The sequence below is a fragment of the Heliangelus exortis genome, chromosome 2, assembly GCF_036169615.1.
Source record: "Heliangelus exortis chromosome 2, bHelExo1.hap1, whole genome shotgun sequence".
Lineage (NCBI taxonomy): Eukaryota > Metazoa > Chordata > Aves > Apodiformes > Trochilidae > Heliangelus > Heliangelus exortis.
In genome coordinates, this window is record NC_092423.1 from 75697634 (window position 1) to 75713805 (window position 16172).

The following is a 16172-nucleotide window of genomic DNA, read 5'->3' on the forward strand; positions in this document are numbered from 1 at the left end:
TTAGCTGCCGTAGCTGCCTGCTTCCCTTTAATAAGACAGAATGTCTCAATGAACCCAATATAGAGAAGTAAGCATGTCCACAAAAATTGCAGAAATACTTAGGATGGTGGCAATACCATCAAAGTAACCAATAACATCTTCAACCTAGTACTTCAGTGTTGTGATGGTTGTCATGGCTTGGGCCTGGCTTACAACTGTGGTAGCCTATATAAGCGTTTGCTAACCCTATAGACCCTTTTGGAAGCTACAGCCTGATCAGTGTCAAGTGCCTTGGGGACATGCATATCCCAGTCTGGAGTTAAGTATTCTCTACCTGCCCCCATAACAAAAAATTATTAAATAAATACAAATATACAGAAAAATTATACCATGTTCTTCCCTCCTTCCCACCCCCAGTAATTTTCACATCACCACTGAGGTGGCAGGGCAGGCCCTGGGGAAGTCCCGGGCTGGACTAAGGGAGAAGGTGAAGAGAGCTTGACCCTTGAGATCCCTTAAATTTATATTGAGTATGAGGCACATGGGATCGAATACTCCATTTGGTTAGTTTTGGTCAACTGTCCTGTCTGGTTCTTCCTAAAGGAGGTTTTCAGGTTTGACCCCTTTACTCCCTTTCTCTGGATCGTAGAATGTTCCTCAGAACCGAGCAGTGGACTTGGTTCTGCATACCATTCTCTAGCCTTAACTATAAATATTGAGTATTATCAGACCTAGAAGCAGATGCTGACTGAGAAACTTACTGTTAATTTTAGCAAGTACAGCTACAAAAGACTTAGCTGAAAGCAAAATTACAAGACAGAAAATTAGCTCTATCCTGGCCCAAACCAGGACAGGAAGGGACACAGCCAGGAGAGCTGATGCCAGCTGAATATCAATAAAAAGCTGGGAGAAGGAGGAAGGTTTTTTTCTTCCCACATAACCAGTACACATTGGTAATTGGTCCTGCTTTCCTGGAAATGGCTTAACACCGGCCTACAGATTGGAAGTATAGAAGGGGGCAGCCACAACTTCCTTGGACAACCTGTTCCGGTGTCTCACCACCCGAACACTAAAGAATTTCTTCTAAATGTCTAACCTAAATCTCCCCTCTTCAATTTTTAAACCATTTTCTCTTGTCCTCTCACTGCACACCCAAGTGAAAAACCCTACCCCAGCTTTCTTGCAGGCTGCCTTCAGGTATTGGAAGGCTGCTATAAGGTTAACTCAGAGCCTCTGTTTCCCCAGGCTGAACAACCCCAACTTCTTTTGCCTGTCTTCATAGGGGAAGTGCTCCAGCCCTCTGATCATTTAATTCACTCCAAAAACTCTGTCCTTCTTATGTCTGGGACTCCAGAACTGGACACAATACTCCAGGTGGGGTCTCACAATAGCAGAGTACAGAGAGAAAATCACCTTCCTCAACCATCTGTCTGTGCTTCTTTTAATGCAGCCCAGGACCTGGTTGGCTTTCTGAGCTGCAAGTGCACAATGATGGCTCATTTTGAGCTTCTGGTCCACCGCCAAACCCAAGTCCTCCTCAGGGCCGTCTGGAACCCTTTTCTCCTCCCAACCTGCATGGTTTTGTGCATGTAACAGAATGCATAATCTTTGCCTTCACTTTTCAAAGGAGTTTGCTTTGTTTTTTGGTTTGGGTTTGGGGTTCTTTTGCTTGTTGTTTTTTTGTTTGTTGGGGGGTTTTTTTGTTTGTTTTTTTGTTTGATTTATTTAATTATATTACTGATAAATACACATATTAAATAGATACAAATTTTCTACATTTGAATCAAAAGAAACAGCTGCCAGAGAAGCTTTTTTCTTGTTTTGCCTGACAGAAGAGTGCAGTCTAATTTAAACCTTGGGTTTAGCAAGACATTCAGGAGACTAATGAGGCTTCAAGTGGTTCAGCCTTAAGAGATATAAAGAGCCCAGACTCCCTGCAGGAAGATAGGTCCAGGTGTGAATTCTCCATTCTTCTGATCTTACAATGAATTTCCTGGAGAAAGTAGCAGCAACACAGCTCATCTGATTGATATTTGTTGGAGCTGTGAAGCCCTTAAAACACAACAATAACCACAACCTTGAGAGGTAGCAAATAAAAAGAAAAAAGCTCCAGCTATTTGTTATTTCCTCAGAAGTGTGCTCTCATTGAACAACTTTCAGGGTTTAATACGGAGGACTCTTCTCTATAGGCACAGTAACTTTCACAGTATTATTCTTAAGAGTCCATTACAGTCAATGTACACTTTTCCCAGGAAAAAGAAAGTGCTGATATGATCAGTATTGTACCTCCTTTGCTGCTTTAGATGTGGTGTTTACAAGCCTAGGTGTTGGCTGTGGTGGGCAGTAAGGGTGGTGGCCCTGTGCAGAGCATCTGGGGCTGCCCCCACCGGACTCATCGGGTTCCAGGCGGCTCCAAGGGCCCCAGCGCAGGGCAGAGCTGAGCCCCTCAGCCACGGGCGGGCGCCTCGGGGAAAGCCTGGGTCAGAAAGGGCAAAACGCTGCCCGGCAGCCAGGGCTGAGGGAAGCAGGGGGAGAAACAAACAACCCTGAAAACACCAAGAGAAGAAGGGGGCTACGATCCTTTGGAGGGACTCCAGGCACCCCAGCAGAGATGTCCCTGCTGCCCCAGGAGAGATCCCAGGCAGGAATGAAGGCATGAAGTTCAGCATAGTAAAATAAAAATGGGTGGAGTAAGGGGAAGGTGTTGCACTAATTTTGACTTTGTTTCTCAATGTCCATATCTATTTTAATTGACAGTAAATTAATTTTCCCCAGATTGAGTCTGTTTGGCTCTTTTTGGTAATTTATAAGCAATAAACATGTCTTTCTATCTTCACCCAGGAGCTTATTGTTCCTGTACTTACCATGTCACCCCCTCTTCCTGCTGAAGGTAGAGGATGGAGTGAGTAACTGGATAGGCATTTGGCTTCCAGCCAGGCTTAACCCACCATGCCTTCCTTCTTTGAATTAGCTGCAATTACTTTCAGATAGCATTATTTTGCAGTGAACATTATTATTCATAATAATTTACACTGCAGTGACAAAGTTGGTGCAATCTGAGTCCTGGTGAGAATATGTAAGCCAGAATTAAATGATGAATTAATTTTTTTTTTTAGTTAAATTTTTATTTGCTAGATCCTCATTTGCCACTTCTTAAAATCTGAGATTAGGTTAATATAAAATCCAAGAAGAGAGAAGCAATAAGAGGAGCAGAAAATGGATATCAGTGTCTAGTGTCAGTAGGAGAAAGGATATTATTAAAAGCCAGAAATCCCTTCACAGGGAGAGGAAAATGTAGCAGATGGAGGGAAAGAAAAATCTTGGTAATAAAGGTTAAAGAAGAATTAGTGACCACAGCAAGTGAGACAGAGTGCTTATATACCACAGCTGGTAAAATATACTGTTGCTGCTACTACTTTCACTGATAAATAAGACCAGTACATGAGTATGAAATAGAGTATATGAAGACATCATTTAAGTATCCATCTACCAGGTTATTCTGTTAATCTCCCCTCCGTGTTCTAGCTGCTGTAAAACAAAAAGAGACAATTTCATAATGTGAAAAAATAAATACATAGTCTACAAACCAAGAAACATAAATAAAAACTAAAAGAGTTAGCAAGGATCAGAAGCGTTTAACTTGCAAATGTCATTTTCTTTTATTTGTAGATGATCTTACAGAACAATAATAGTGAAAACATAATTAATATGCAATTAGGAGGAAGACATAGACCATTGACTCGTCTTTCATCTTTCCATTGGAGTAGGAAAAAAGAAAAAAGAGCTTACTTGCTAAAAATACTTTTGTGTTTCTAATAACAAAACTAAAAGGCAAGAGTTGGAGGTGAGAGATCCTTACTAAGGTGACTATCCTTACTTGGACTGGAGCTATATTTAAAACAGAAGATAGACATATTTTGTCACAAAATACAGACAGGAAAATGCAGATAAACTAGACAAGGAATAAGATTTTCAAGAAACTGAATCAAATGGCACAGCTGTTACAAATTTAGTTGTCAATGTTTTCATTGTAGTTGTGTTTGTGCAGTGTTTTTTGTCAATTATCTGTAGGCTGGCAGAAACAGTAACTTCATTTTAAGTAATTCACAAAAGAAGGAAAAAAATGTATTTGTATAGTCAAATTGAAATTATCTGCTTTACAAATAAGACCTGATAGGTCATTATCATCATATAATTTATTGTGTGTTAGTTTATCAACAAGTGTGTGTGTGGGGGGTTTCTTTTTTTGAGTTAAACTTCCTGTTAATGTAATAACCTCCTCGTGAGACCCTTTTCATAAATGCAATGTAACTCACAGCCACTCTAAGGATCAAAAGCTTTCTTTTCTTTAAGTTTAAACTTTCAAATATTCATGTGAGTGTTACTGACACTTAAAAAACATGAACCTATTTTGTGACCTGGGTAGGAACAGGATCCATATTAAATACCTCTGCTCTGCTGCTACAGTTTTCCTGTCTTGTTTTTCAATTGAAAGATCGATATTTTCATATACATTTACTTTAGTTCATTATTCTGAAGTCCTTCTGTCTCTATGACAAAACTAAAGTATTAGATAAAAAGTTTAAGCAGTTTTAAGATTCCATAAAACTTAGATTTTGAAACTGTCTCACCATATAAATCAGTGATTATGCATAAATTAACTTTAAAGAAGTTGGTCATTACCAGGCTTGTAATCAGTCTGCTTGCTTATCTTTTGTGGTGTGTTTTGCTGTTGTTGTCATTATCTCTAGATATATATTTTATAAGACATCACTTAAATGCTTCATATCGTAGAATCATAGAATGGCTAGGGTTGGAAGAGACCTTAAAGATCACCCAGTTGCAACTCCCCTGCCACAGGCAGGGAAAACTCTCAGGGAGCAGCTAGCCCAAGGCCCCATACATCCTGGTCTTAAACACTTCCAGGGAGGGGGAAGCCACAGCCTCCCTGGACAACTTGTTCCAGTGTCTCACAAGTCTCACAGGAAAAAATTCTTTCCTAATATCTAACCTAAATCACCCCTTTTTATATATAGATATTTATGTGTGTGTATGTGTATAGTGTGTATATATATATAATGTGGGTATATATATATATATATATATATATATATAAAGTTATCAGAAGTCTCTGGCTTTCCACTACAGTCTTATTCTTCAGAAAATGTTAACACTGGCTTTGAAGAAAATTTCTCTTTTTTTGTTTGGATTTCTTTTTCCAGCTAGGCTCTTATTGTGAATGCCACATACATTCAAAGTAATGCTTGTATGATGTAATCAATTAAGGCCCCCTAAACTTTTGTTCTGTTTTGTTTTTCTTAAGTGATTTTCTTCAGAGAAAAGATATAAAAATTGAACTTCTGTTCTTTTATTTAGCATTATAACAACTTTCTATGTAAAATGAGAGGAAAGGGTCATAAACAGTCAACTGTTTTTCTAGCGTTGTAAATCACATAGCTTCCTTTTTCTCTTGCGTAGTGATTGTACAGTACAAATGCAAGTCAATTTGCACGCTGAAAAAAATACTTTGTATAAAATCTCCATTATGAACTTTTTTTTTTGCAAGTACTGAGAGCATTTGAGTTTAAAATAGGTGTTTTGCAGCAGTTCAAAGTAATATAACTTATTGTCTATAACGTGAATAAAGACACGGTGAATCGTGCCCAAACCAACTAAGGGAACAGTTCTTGTGTGATCACAGCTGTCAAAGAATTAAATGACAGAAGAGATTAAAAGTGACAATATACCAATGAAGGGCAAGGACTGAAGCTTGAGTTTAAAGTGTCTGCAAGGTTGATGAAAGTGGAATCTGACATATGATTAGGAAAAAATTTGTTTCAATTAGATGCCCTATTATCTTCAAAGTATTAATAAACCAATATCTAAGAATGGTCAAGTCTTGCTGGAGTGATCAACACTGTAAAAGAGTTTCTATGATTTCTGTAATTTCAGATCTTTGTTCTTAATAACACAGAACAGCATGGTTACATATGAGAAAGAAAAAATATTCTGGAAATTAATTCAATTGGCTTCAGTGTAAATTTAGTCTTATTGGAACTTGCACTGAGAGCAGCCACGTAAAATTCAATGCCAATCTTATTTCCTCTTAATGTATTATGGAAAGCAAAAAAAGTTATGAGTTCACATTATTTGAAATAATGTGATATTCTATCAGTTGAAATTGCAAAACTATCTTTTTCTTAACTGGTACAGAAGCAATTAAGTAGAACTCTAAACAGTATTCTCTAGGGACAAAGATAAGTTCATTTTCCTGTCTAGTTTCATTATGTGAATTCATTTCAAATCCAGACACTTTTCAGTACAAACAGGGGAAATTTCATTTTGTTCAAACAACATTCCCTTCTAACACTTTATGTGCCAAGTGAGAAAAACAACACAAATCCTCTAACAAATTAAACACATCTAAGAAAAATGTAAATGCTACTTATTTTCTTCCAGCAGTGTGATTTTTCCCAATTCACTGCATGACTACCTTCTACTTCTTAAAAAAAACAGGCCTGTATCTCTTTCAGTTTTCTTTGTCTGCCAAAAGCTTTTGTCAAACTCATCAGTATAAAATTATATTATATTGTAAATGTAGTCTTCGTTAAGTGCTTTTATATAGATTTATTTAAGCTGTGCTTTAAAGGGAAAATATAGAAGTGGGTGAGTTCCTGAAGTAAACATACATATTGACCAATGTAGGGAAGGAATGGAACAAATTATGGAAAACTTAGATAAAGTATTAGAATTTGCTTTAAATAGATATTTTGATGTTTATGATTTGATACAGAGGACACTAAAACACTTGGAGAAATCATCACCTAGGAGGGCAGAATTGCAATGAAGAGGGAGAGAGGTAGTACAAGATAACACTGGAGAAAAAAATGCCAGGCCACACACTTAGAGTTTGATATCAAGCATTTCTGTAATGAACTAGAATTTTCCACTGCAGCCCAAGGAAGGGAAAGACCAGGAGTGTCAAGAAACAAATATACATTAATGTGAGCCATTAGTACAACATGATACTGAAAATGTTAATAGGATCGGATCTTAAAGTGTGTGAGAAATATATAGACACGTACTGTGGTATTAATATGAAAAGTGCAAGACATTGGTATGTAACTAAAGTCTGAGCAATAATGATAATCTGAGTTCAAGATGTATTTAGACAGGAAGTGAGGAACCGACAACAGCTATCAGCATGATTATAAATATAGGGGATTTGATTTATGGAATGAGCAGAGGAACACTCAATTTTTATATCCCAGCACAAGAGGGAGTACTTCTCTGCCTAAACACAACAAAAATAGCTAATGGAAAGGAAATACCCAAATGCAATAACAATACCGGCATGGAAGGAAAGGGTAGAGCTCAAAACAGATTTCGAAGCAACAGATTTTTGGAGCAGTTTGCCCATGTGAGTAATAGAGACAGAAAAGCTGTCTAGTTCCAAAAAGGAAAAATTATTAGTTTATTAAGTTCCTAGTTTATTAAGAGAATTGTTGAGTATAGTTGTCTGTAATAATAAAGGACAGAACCCTATGATCTGATTCCAAATTCAAATGCTTCCAAAACTCCTATTATTCATGTTAAGAATATTACTAATAGAACTGTGCTGCAGGCTGTACAGATTAGATGCATAGGAACTGACAGATGTATGAGACCTAATGCTTCACAGAGAAAGGAAGAATTTGTCTTTTGCTCTCTCTGCTCTACAATAGGTAAGAGAATAGGCAAGCACACCCTCCAAAGGTAAGATAATCATCCTATCAATAAAACTGCAGGAATACGTTAGAGAAACAAAAATCATAACATCAGAGGGTCAGACAAAAACTGCAACAACAGCATAATCCTACAGAGCATAAGAATCTTTATTGTTCTGACCTTCAGCTACTTGTACCTTCCACTAGTATTTCCTAAAAGAGAGGCTGTTTCTAAGTGCTAACTTTGAAAGGATTTTTTGTTCATAGACCTGTTCAAGACCATTTATACTCCATGCAGACTTTCAGCATTGATAGCATCATATGTCAAGTTCTATTGCTGACATAAAATTTGTGCAAAAGACCTCCTCTTTCCATTTTTCTGAACTTACTAACCTAAAACTTCATTTAGTGCTCCCTAATTCTCCTACAAGAAGAAAAGAGCAATGAAAACCTGTACAATTTACTCCCTATCTTTATATTTATAGACCTTTCCAATATTTCTCTATTATTTCTTTTCCAGGCTGAAGAGTTCTATTCTTAACTATCTCTTCCATAGAAGCCTCTTGACCTGACATTAATAAGCGTTCTTCCTCTGATCCCTGGGAAACTGCCTCATGCATACCTTCTGCACACCAGTGTGGATTTTGATTGTGACCTTAAAGGAAAACAAAAGAATCATATTATGAAGATACATTAAAATGTATTTTTTTTAGAACCTTGTAATTTGCAGACTCAATAAATTCTCTTAAATAGAGAGACCAAGGATTTAGGGCCATACTGTATAACTAAAATCTTAAAATCAAGAAATACTGGGTACTTTGTAAGGACTTTTCCATGCTGTTGAACATTTTCCATGCATGTCTTGTCAACAGTGGAAAAGAAGTTTACTCAGACCTTTAGAATTCTCTTCCAAACTCTCAACATTTAACCAAATTAAGTGACAATACATCATAATAACACAACTAGAACAGACCTCAGCTATTAACATCTTTTAACATCCCTGAATGTGGGAACAGAGAGCACCCTGTTTGCTGATGACACCAAAATGACAGGAAAGGTTGACAACCCAGAAGGGAAAGCCACTCCCTTCTTAGGATGACTTAGACAGACTAAGTAAGTGGGCTAACAGGAACTTTATGAAGTTTAATGAAGAGAAATGCAAGGTCTTGCACCTGGGAACACATAACCCAGAAGAGCAGTTCAGACTGGGATCCATTTGGCTAGAGAGCAACCTCATGGAAAGGGACCTGGAGGTCATCACAGCAAAGACACAGAAGTCATCATCCTGCTCTACTTGGCACCTGTCACACCGCATCTGGAGTATTGCATCCAGTTTTGGTCCCTGCTGTAGAAAAAGGATGCTGACAGGCTGCAGAGGGTCCAGAGAAGACCATAAGGATGGCCAGAGGACTGGAACACCTGCCACATGAGGAGAGTCTGAGCATACTGTGTTTGTTGAGCCTTGAGAAGAGAAGGCTTAGGAGACACATTAATACAATGTTCCAGTACTAAAGGGGAATAAATAAGATGGAGATTCCCTATCACGTGGACAAGACTGGGGGCAATGGGCACAAGTTTCTCCTAGGGAGATTCTGTTTGAATACAAGAGGAAAAATTTTCACTATGAGGACAGTCAGATATTGGAATAGTCTCCCAGGGGAAGTGGTGGATTCCCCAACTTTGGAAAATTTTAAGTCTCAGCTCAACAGGGTGGTGAGATATCTCATATAAACGATAGCATTAGAAGGGTTGGACCAGACGATCCTTGACATCCCTTCCAACCTGACATTCTATGATTCTATGAAATATATTATTGCAGCAAGACTATCACTTCTTAATGCAACTTACTGGTTAGTGCCTGTTGCAATAAGTTCAACCTCATGGGGAAACCCAGGACATTACCAAAAACAACAGTGAAATGTAATGTGTTATGTTAAATACAAAATGAAACAGCTTCAAGCAGATAATCTAGGTAATTCTCATATGATCTTTCTTTCAAGAAAGCTCATAATAGAAAGTAGGGTACTTTCATAGCTAGCCCAGAGCATGCATATAAGTACTGAAATATCTGAGTGGTAGATTCAATTTTTTCAGTTTGTAAAGATATTTAGCAAACATAAGCAATACAGCAATGAATTACCTCCTTGAATTTGATTATTATTCATGTATTACTGGTTAAGAAGGAAGCATAAACAGATCTGGTGAATTTGCATCCAAATGTCAATCAAAGATAATGTGCTGTATAAACAGATCTTTTAAACAGATACCAAATAAGACTATTAATCTGCAGCAGAAATCTCGGTGACTGAAAGACAGAAGTAAAGTTTAGTGTGATAACCCTGAGTTGAGTGGGATTTGAAATACCTCAGTATGTTGGTTTTTATGAGGATGCACTATTATTTCAGCAATGAATAGGCAACATCCAATGATAAATACCAGAAGAATTCTCAGTGATGTGATTAGAGAAGAGCTCACAATGCTGCAGTGTACAATTTCAGGCAAATATTTAGCACTTCTCAAGTTACAGGCTTGAATTCCGCCATCTCACAAAAAAACATCTCTCAAAGAACAAAGAACTGAAGAAATATGTTCACCAAAATTCACATTGTGTTTTGTACCAGTAAGATCTTGTCCTGCAGACTTCCATGAGAGATTTAAATACCTCTATAACCATGTCTGGAGAGATAGATATAGAGACACTACAGCATGGCATGCTGATGTAAACACTTTAAAAATACAAAATATGTCTCTTGAATCATTTTTTTTTATTTCTCTTCCTGCTCTGTTGCAACATGCTGTCAATTAACATATGTTTACCTCACCATATGCCTGACAGACACCTAAAAGATAAGAATGCTTATCAGGTCGCCTTCTGGTGCATGGTGGAGACAAAGACAATGAAAGTAGCAGGACACCAAAAAGACTGAAAGATAAGGGAAGTCTGTATGTATCTGGGACTTATACAAAAAAAAGAGACCTCTCTTTTTTGCTGTATAAAAAACCCCAGGACAAAAGGAGAAGGCAGCTTTTCCTCTAGATCCCTCCTCTCTCGGCACTTCGGTTTCAGCTACGGGACAGCAACAGCGGAGGAACGGAGAAGCGGCAGGAGCGAGAGACCCTATGCACCCGACTACAGCCAGAGGCCAGGGCCGGCGGACAGTGATAACATCTTAATTACCTCCCTTCTTTTCTCTTCTTAACGACTCTTCTCTCCAAAGTAGCTAATTGTATAAATCCTAAAATAAATCCTTGTAACTTGTTTAAATCATAAAGCCTTGTTATTTTTGTAAGTTCATGCGTCATCTATGAGTAGTGGCTGAATTTTCCTCGCAATCAAAATATAAAATAATAACTCGGATCGTAACACATGCTTTGATCCAGACAAGCCTCACAAGACTTTCCCCTTGTTTTGGTCAGTTTGTGACTGAATTAGGAATGTAGCCTTTTAAGAAAGCACATCTGCCTTGTCACAGCATGACAGAAACAAGTATCTGCAACTCCTAAGCTGAAGTGGATCAAATATCTAGCTTGCTCAGCATGAGCAAGCAGAAAGGACTCTGGCCAGGTGGTGCTCATCTCTTACCAGATAACTTTGACCAAAGTTACACATTTTTACAGAAAAAAAATATTTCATTTCATTCAGAAAAAATGTATTCATTTACCTGGGGGCCCTCAGCCAACAAAGGATAAAGCTGTAAGGGATTTTATGCCTGCTAGGAACTACTAAATGCAGTAGCCTGACATCTGCATGTCTGTCACAGCTTTCAGTTTCTGGGTCCCAAAAATTGCATACACAAATACACACTCACAGAGCAACTACCATACACACATTCATATATACACAGTGATCAATGCAAGCAGGAAACATAGCATTAGCACAATCACAAACAGCACAAATTGCTTCATCCTGTTTTGTTCCTGGGCTGATCAGAATGAAAGCTTCCTAGTGGAAAGTGTACACTTATCTAATATATGGAGCCTGTCAGCCACTGGTCTAGCCAGTAATTGGATCCTCACGTCTCCCATGTGCTGATATTTGAGTGTGGGAACTCTAGAGCCTGCATCCCCAACCCAGCTACTGATACTCAGACTTCTTCTCACACCCATTGACACATGCACTACTGATCTCTTCAGAAACAAGCTTTAGATACTAGGTCTATCCCAGTTGCTGGCCCCTAAATCCCCTGGTCTCTTAGTTGCCTCATGGCCAGTCACACATGCAGCTGACCCTATGCAACAGCTAGTCCAGGTCTATGGCCTTCTGACTACTGAACAGCAGTAGTAGTCTCTCCAATAGTTGCCTTAGGTCCCCTGGTAGCCAATCCGTAAATCCTGTTATCTTTCCAGTATCTTACCAGACTTAGGGCCTCTCCAGTAGTTGGCTCCCAAGCCTCTTATCCTACTCACAAGTTGGGCCAGCTTAATGGTGAGTAGAGCTCGCACTCTGACATGCACACACACACACGCTCCAGGCTCTTGAGTTGCTGGCACCCCAAACTCACGGTCCCCTGGGACACATGTTCCCATGACAGCTGTCACATAGATCTCCATACTCACATAGGCTCACAGATGAGTGTCCCTTTTCTCAGGAAAACAGTCAGAAATTTTGTTTACTAAGAAGACAAGACAGACGGTGTTGATCATATGTGGGTCATGGTCAGACAAGCATAATGATAAGCCACTTGCTTACAGATGCATGGCCCCATTTATCTCCTTTCCTACACACTTTTTACTCCCCAAAAAACTTTTACCCCTTCCTTCCCTTCCTTTGCTTCTTCCTCTAAACATCCCAAGATGTTGTGCAATCCAAAAATCTTCTTCCCCTACATATCTTCCCCACATCTCCATAAACAGTAATGGTTCTCAGAGTGAAAGATGTTCTGGAGAGCTGTTCCCATTGACTCATGGTAAAGGGTGTCATCCCCAGACCATGTGGCTGATGGCCCTCCAATGACAGCCCTGGGATGGGCCAGGGCAGGAACATAAGTCTCTGATGAGACTACTAGAGTTTCTGTATCTGGCATTATGCCTTCTTTGCACATATGGGGATGAACATACTTACAACACCTATTCTCCATATCAGCTTTTTTCCTCATCATTTATTGAAGGCAAAGGGCATGAAGGAGATCATCAAACTTTAGGAAAACCTTCAGGAAACAAAGCTAAAAGAAAAAACTGAACCAAAACAAAAAAACCAAAACCCCCCAAAACAACAAGAAACAAAAAACCCACAAACAAACAAACAAAACACAAAACACCAAAAAAAACCCTAAACAAACTAACAAAAAAACCAAAACCAATTTATCACTTAGCTGAAACTTCAAGTTATTGATTACAGAATCACTGAAGTAAGATCACTGTTCATCTGGTTCAACCCTCTTGTCAAGGCACGGTGAATGGTGCACTTTTAATTTAGTATCCTGAATTGTACCTGCAAACATTTAATTATCCTTCTGGAGTAATAATTTGATTTTCTTTCATGTTGCTTAAATAATGCAGTTCGCAGTTAGCAAAGCAATCTATGTTTTGCAGTTAAATGAGGAATGCTCTCTTTATAGAAAAACTGAACTGTATTACTCAGGTGAAGAGAACTACTATTCCATCATAAAAAAGAAAAACATTTTTTTCTTAACTATATAAAAAATATTTAGTACTATAATGTAAAGTAAATTGAATAATATCTCTATTTTATTTTCTCAAGGGAGAAAATTTTCTCCTTTTCTGTTCTGGGAGACCTTTAGGTAGAAAATTATAAGATGGAATATTTATCCATCAAAAGATGGATAAATCTCAATTTAGCCCCCAAGAGAGATTCATGTAATTTAAGATGTATAAATAAAATAAACTTATTATTTAAATAATAAACATACAAAAATGCTGCTGTGACATCTTGAGAAAAATATCCTCAAGCAAGTTCTAAGTAATGTTGACATACTCTTTTATGAACAAGCAGATCTCCAACACTTACACAGGAGTGGAGATTATTACATCTATTTTCTCAGTTAATTTAGATACTTTTTTATATATGTGTGTTTTATATAAAATATATTTTTTTTATTTTTAAAACTTCCTATTGGTATTTAAACATCTCTATCAATCATACTACATACCTTTTCCGCATAAATATCCATTTCATTCACTAAATAAGTATTTTTTATATATTACAAAGATTATATACATGGGTGGAAGAACACCACTCCCTCGGAGTTTTCTTTATGTATAACTGCTGAAAAGAAATCTGTTTTACGATTTTTTGCTACAAAGTAGAAGAGTAGGTGGTAGCCTAACAAATTTTGCTGAAACAATGTATGTGAAAATTAAGATAAGGTGAAAATAAGGCAAAAATAGTCACATCCTTCTTATCTTTTTTGATATATCTTGGAGGGGGAGTGTGAAACATCTAAAATTGCAGGGATTTGTCTGACAGGGTTCATTATCTGCAATGCTAATGTGCCAGACAGAGAAAGTGTGCAGGAAGCTCTCCACTGTCCAGCCAGTCACTGAGACACTGTACGTGCCAACAGTGTCCTTTGTTGGCAACTCGAATTAATCTTGTGTGTTGCTTCTTCGCACTTCTGCAACAGCCAGTGTCAAAAACAGAACTTGTGTTAAGTGTCTTAAGTTGTCTTCTCTGCACAACATCATCATGGCAAGGTCAGAGAACACTGCAGGCTGCATGAATTTTTCAGCCCCTCCAAAACACTTAAATTCTTTTTATTATGTTAGTTCATGCGTAGGTCACACCTGTGTGTCGCTGAACTGTCACCAAGAGCAATGCTGCAAGTAATATTATGACAGGTAGATACTTGAACCTTGTGCATGGACCCACAGAGGCAGTGCAGAGGTAGTCCTTGATTCTGTCCTCAGCCTGGCCCTCAGAGATTAGTGTCTGACAAGAATCAGGTTCAAGGACTGCAGTATCTGAGGGAGAATAAATCATCTCAGGTTTATATTTTTATAAAGTTACCTTTATAGCTTAAGTTTTTGAAAGAGAATTAAAGGCTGGAAGGATGAGCTAAGTACAGCTGGAATCTACTCTTTAATGACAGAAAGGGAAAAAAAAAATTTAAAAAAATCAACAAATCCAACAAACCAACTATGAATCGTTCTATACTGTAAAATTTCTTTTGAACTGAAGTCTGGTAGAAAAAGATATGAAAGATAAGTAAGGTCAAGGTATTAATATTCTCTCAGCGTACAGCAGTAGCTCATTACAAAGCAATTACTGGGGAAGAAAAATAAAAACAAAACCAAAACCCCACCAAACCAACAAAAACAAACAAAAACCCAAACAATCGACTAAAAAAAAAAAAAAACAAAACAAAAAAAACCACCCAAAAACAAACAAACAAAAAAACAACAAAACCCCAAAACCCTAACAAGCTAATTCACTTACCACTCCAGCTAATAAATAGGGAAGGAAATCAGTATGCCTTTAAGGCATAGTAAACGATATCTTTCAGTAGACTTCCCTATACTGAATCTGGACCTCAGCATAGAGAATTTCACCCACAGAGATCACAGAATGCAAGGTTACAGAATTACCAAATCACAGAACGTTTTAGGCTGGAAGAGACCTCCAACATCATCCAGTCCAACCTTTGACCAACACTATAAGCTAAGTCCAAATGCCTTTAAATACCTCCAGGAGTGGTGCTATTAGCTTAGGCACAAGGTACACACATGTAGCTTGCTTTATCTTCCCCTCTGCTCTGCTCTTGTGAGACCCCACCTGGAGTGCTGTGTCCAGTTCTGGAGTCCCCAGCAATAGGAAGACACAGAGCTCCTGGAACGTGCCCAGAGGAGAGACATTAAAATGATCAGAGGGCAGGAGCACTTCCTCAGTGAACACAGGCTAGAGAAGTTTGGGTTTTTCAGCTTGGAGAAGAGAAGGCTTCAGGGAGATCCTATAGTGACTTTGCAGTTACATGGGTGTGTAGTTAGAGGACAAGGGAAAATGGTTTCCAAACTTAAAGAGGGGAGACCTAGGTTAGACATTACAAAAAAATTCTTTGATTTGAGGATGGTGAGACACTGGTACAGATTGTCCAAGGAAGTTGTGGCTGCCCCCTCCCTGGAAGTGTTCAAGGCCAGGTTGGATGGGGCCTTGAGCAACGTGGTCTAGTATAAGGTGTCCCTGCCCAGGCAGGATTTTCTTTGGAACAACATGATCTCTAAGGTCCCTTGCAACCCTACCTATTCTATGATTCTATATGAACTCTGATTGTGCATTGTCATTGTTTGTGCAATGAAACCTGCCAGACCAAAAAACACACAATTTCTGAAAGAGAGCATCAATTTATAACCACACACACCCTATGGAGGCCCTAAATCCATTCTTATACCAATGCCATAATTAATTTAAAATCTGGCAGAAAGTAGGATTCAGTAGTAAAAAAAACTACACTGGAAGTTGTTAGACATGAACTCTAAATCCTTTTTATGACCTCTTTTTTTTTAAATCAGGCAAGTCATTTGATATCTTTA